The sequence below is a fragment of the Schistocerca piceifrons genome, unplaced genomic scaffold (genome assembly GCF_021461385.2).
Source record: "Schistocerca piceifrons isolate TAMUIC-IGC-003096 unplaced genomic scaffold, iqSchPice1.1 HiC_scaffold_351, whole genome shotgun sequence".
NCBI classification, from domain to species: Eukaryota; Metazoa; Arthropoda; class Insecta; order Orthoptera; family Acrididae; genus Schistocerca; species Schistocerca piceifrons.
This window is the reverse complement of record NW_025728572.1, coordinates 105,001-110,000: the sequence shown is the minus strand read 5'-3', so window position 1 is coordinate 110,000 and position 5,000 is coordinate 105,001. Positions and strand designations below refer to the sequence as shown.

At 52.5% G+C, this 5,000-nt stretch overlaps 1 non-coding gene across 1 annotated transcript in view; it reads left to right on the top strand.

Moving 5' to 3' along the window:
- The first annotated feature begins 3,695 nt into the window (after positions 1-3,695).
- Positions 3,696-5,000, top strand: part of LOC124746569 — a 1,909-nt gene continuing 604 nt past the window's right edge. The window contains exon 1 of the ribosomal RNA XR_007011386.1: positions 3,696-5,000. This exon is cut by the window's right edge and continues 604 nt beyond it. This is a non-coding gene — a ribosomal RNA (small subunit ribosomal RNA).

The window sequence follows — 5,000 nt, the reverse complement described above, 5'->3', positions numbered from 1 at the left end:
GTCTTTGTCACTAATGTACACAGATGGAACATTTTGGACTGGAACCAGATTACCCGTACACACGGCGCTGATTAGTAATCAATGCAGAGCCATCAAACTACAGAATATATATACAACTGTCCGTATACATGCTGAAAGAGTCTGCCCACAATGGGAACCACACGTCAGCCAGCCACTCTGATCACGCACCACTCTCTGCTTCTAACGGGCGCACATACAATATGTAAGCACCAGCATGGAACAACATCCAGTGCATCCTCTCCGCCACATTACACAATCCACACTATCACAACCAGACCAGGAGGTCCATGCGGAAAATACAATATCCCACCTTTTCGACATCCACCATTGCGCAGATCAGGCACCAACACCCACACATGTCCTATACAACGGTGCACCCAACATCACAATAGTACCTCCTGTCACAGCGCACAAACAATGACATGAGTCAAAGACACAGGTCTGACACAAGCATAGAATTGGAGCGCCGCCTCTAATAAGCCAAAGGTGCATCCTGACGTGACAAATCTGATCATGTCACAAGCATTCACTTACTATAATCACTATCAACGAACCTGCCGCCCCCGCCCCCCCCTACACCTTTCCTTACAACAACGTGTAACCTAACCTAACCTAACCTATGTTGTACCTTAACCTAACCTATGTTGTACCTTAACCTAACCTATGTTGTACCTTAACCTAACCTATGTTGTACCTTAACCTAACCTATGTTGTACCTTAACCTAACCTATGTTGTACCTTAACCTAACCTATGTTGTGCCTTAACCTAACCTATGTTGTGCCTTAACCTAACCTATGTTGTGCCTTAACCTAACCTATGTTGTGCCTTAACCTAACCTATGTTGTGCCTTAACCTAACCTATGTTGTGCCTTAACCTAACCTATGTTGTGCCTTAACCTAACCTATGTTGTGCCTTAACCTAACCCATGTTGTGCCTTAACCTAACCCATGTTGTGCCTTAACCTAACCCATGTTGTGCCTTAACCTAACCCATGTTGTGCCTTAACCTAACCCATGTTGTGCCTTAACCTAACCCATGTTGTGCCTTAACCTAACCCATGTTGTGCCTTAACCTAACCCATGTTGTGCCTTAACCTAACCCATGTTGTGCCTTAACCTAACCCATGTTGTGCCTTAATCTAACCCATGTTGTGCCTTAACCTAACCCATGTTGTGCCTTAACCTAACCCATGTTGTGCCTTAACCTAACCCATGTTGTGCCTTAACCTAACCCATGTTGTGCCTTAACCTAACCCATGTTGTGCCTTAACCTAACCCATGTTGTGCCTTAACCTAACCCATGTTGTGCCTTAACCTAACCCATGTTGTGCCTTAACCTAACCCATGTTGTGCCTTAACCTAACCCATGTTGTGCCTTAACCTAACCCATGTTGTGCCTTAACCTAACCCATGTTGTGCCTTAACCTAACCCATGTTGTGCCTTAACCTAACCTATGTTGTGCCTTAACCTAACCTATGTTGTGCCTTAACCTAACCCATGTTGTGCCTTAACCTAACCCATGTTGTGCCTTAACCTAACCCATGTTGTGCCTTAACCTAACCCATGTTGTGCCTTAACCTAACCCATGTTGTGCCTTAACCTAACCCATGTTGTGCCTTAACCTAACCCATGTTGTGCCTTAACCTAACCCATGTTGTGCCTTAACCTAACCCATGTTGTGCCTTAACCTAACCCATGTTGTGCCTTAACCTAACCCATGTTGTGCCTTAACCTAACCCATGTTGTGCCTTAACCTAACCCATGTTGTGCCTTAACCTAACCCATGTTGTGCCTTAACCTAACCCATGTCGTGCCTTAACCTAACCCACGTCGTGCCTTAACCTAACCCACGTTGTCGCCTAACGTAACCCACGTTGTCGCCTAAACCTGCTCTGTAATTGTTATACGACTCGTTCAATTAGTGTAGTGTTGCCCACCCGCAACCCTCGCAATATAGTTCGCTACTCGCACTCCCCGCTCCCCTGTGTATCGCTTCATGTTAAACACCTTGCAAGTCTTGCTCACTTTCCACATGCTCCTGCTGTACACTGTAATGTGGATGGCAGCAGGACGTACATGCCGCCCCTCCCCACGTCCCCACCTTGCCCCCTGCCTTCGCAAGCTGGTTGGTGAGAACTTTGCATGTTCAATGCCCTCCGCATGCGACGTACTCAGGCTACGTTGTGGTGCGGCCTGTGTCAACTGTCCGCTAATGTCGTACGCGTAAACCACAATCTGTACTGCACATTCGTCCTTATGTACTGAATGATACATCGTGGCACATGTGTGACCGTACAACGACTGCGCCCAAAAACGGCGGACCATACAGTGCAAATATTGTGCACGCAGCTACGTGTCGTCTCCCTATGAGAGCTGGATTGCAGTGTGGTACGCCATAGAGACGTGTGGGAGGAACGGACGCCGTGGATGGCGATCAGCATGAGCTGTCTGTTGATGTATTCGGACCTAGTCGTCTCTCCTCACACACCGTGATGGCATGGTGCACCGCGTTCCATATCTGCGACATGCTACAGAGGCCGGTTGACAGTCGTTCGAGCAATGGACATCGCATACGTACGGGGGCCACCTTCCACGTATTGTCTAGGCGTGCACATTTTGTTGCGTGTATGTGGGCAGACGTAGTGTGGCGTGACACCTGACACAGGCATGCAATAATCGTGGAAGTTGCAAATGGCGATGGACGCCTGCGTTTTCTGGTGAAGTTACGCAAATGAACAAATGGTAACCTGTTGTGGTGCGGTTGTTCTCGCTAGGGGTGAATCGGTGATGGCGACGATAGGTTGAGGTACTAACCGGTTGTTCCAGCGATACCCACCATGCCGACGAAACTGAACGGCATCTGGGTGTGAAGCGATACGCGGCGGTGGCTGGGTGGGACCGTCCCCGGCCGGTGAGGGGGCGCCTCCCGGCGTGCTGGCCGCGCGGTGCGTGGGCGCACGCGCTACAGCCGGCTGGTGGGGGCGGCCAGTGGCAGGCGCGCCGGCCGACGGACGCGGCAGGCGTCGCAGCTGCGCGCCGGCGCACCCTGCGCGCGGCGCCGTGCGGCCAAAGTAGGTCCTCGCGGGCCCGGTGCGAAGCGCGGTGGACATCTTCAGTGTGCTGGTCCGATTGAGGACTGTGTGCGTTGAGGATGCGCTGCCGCCCGGCGCTCGGCGCCGCGACGCCGTCTGCTGCTCGGTCGCCCCAGCGGTTCTCGCTGGTGGTTTGTATCGCAGCTGTGCGGATGTGTTGGCGCGTGCGCTGTGCTGGGAGAGTTCGCTTCGGCACCCAAGTGGGGCTTTTGTCCTTCTGTGGCGCTGGCGTTGGAGCTGCCGGTCACCGTAGGTGGCGCGTGTTGTCTCCCGCCGGCAATGCCACGACAGCACGCTCCCGGGCCTCTGTCGGCAGCGGCAAGCTCAGTTGGGAGCACGGGTGGTCGCACCGAAAGCGTCTACTCGCCTAACTCCGGGCGATTGCGCCTCTCTCGAACCCGACCAAGTACTTGGGACGGCGCTGCGCGCCGCCGGGACCTGAGAGGGTTTCGAGGTGTATTGTGCAGGGGAGCTCAGCCTCCTCCTGTTTGCAGAATGATTGAGCGGACGCTTGCGTGTTCGCGCGGGCCCCCGGGACACACTCCCGGGCGGCCGGCTGCTCAGCTCTAGTTGACGCAGCTCCCTGGTTGATCCTGCCAGTAGTCATATGCTTGTCTCAAAGATTAAGCCATGCATGTCTCAGTACAAGCCGCATTAAGGTGAAACCGCGAATGGCTCATTAAATCAGTTATGGTTCCTTAGATCGTACCCACGTTACTTGGATAACTGTGGTAATTCTAGAGCTAATACATGCAAACAGAGTCCCGACCAGAGATGGAAGGGACGCTTTTATTAGATCAAAACCAATCGGTCGGCTCGTCCGGTCCGTTTGCCTTGGTGACTCTGAATAACTTTGGGCTGATCGCACGGTCCTCGTACCGGCGACGCATCTTTCAAATGTCTGCCTTATCAACTGTCGATGGTAGGTTCTGCGCCTACCATGGTTGTAACGGGTAACGGGGAATCAGGGTTCGATTCCGGAGAGGGAGCCTGAGAAACGGCTACCACATCCAAGGAAGGCAGCAGGCGCGCAAATTACCCACTCCCGGCACGGGGAGGTAGTGACGAAAAATAACGATACGGGACTCATCCGAGGCCCCGTAATCGGAATGAGTACACTTTAAATCCTTTAACGAGTATCTATTGGAGGGCAAGTCTGGTGCCAGCAGCCGCGGTAATTCCAGCTCCAATAGCGTATATTAAAGTTGTTGCGGTTAAAAAGCTCGTAGTTGGATTTGTGTCCCACGCTGTTGGTTCACCGCCCGTCGGTGTTTAACTGGCATGTATCGTGGGACGTCCTGCCGGTGGGGCGAGCCGAAGGCGTGCGACCGCCCCGTGCGTGCTCGTGCGTCCCGAGGCGGACCCCGTTGAAATCCTACCAGGGTGCTCTTTATTGAGTGTCTCGGTGGGCCGGCACGTTTACTTTGAACAAATTAGAGTGCTTAAAGCAGGCAAGCCCGCCTGAATACTGTGTGCATGGAATAATGGAATAGGACCTCGGTTCTATTTTGTTGGTTTTCGGAACCCGAGGTAATGATTAATAGGGACAGGCGGGGGCATTCGTATTGCGACGTTAGAGGTGAAATTCTTGGATCGTCGCAAGACGAACAGAAGCGAAAGCATTTGCCAAGTATGTTTTCATTAATCAAGAACGAAAGTTAGAGGTTCGAAGGCGATCAGATACCGCCCTAGTTCTAACCATAAACGATGCCAGCCAGCGATCCGCCGCAGTTCCTCCGATGACTCGGCGGGCAGCCTCCGGGAAACCAAAGCTTTTGGGTTCCGGGGGAAGTATGGTTGCAAAGCTGAAACTTAAAGGAATTGACGGAAGGGCACCACCAGGAGTGGAGCCTGCGGCTTAATTTGACTCAACACGGGAAACCTC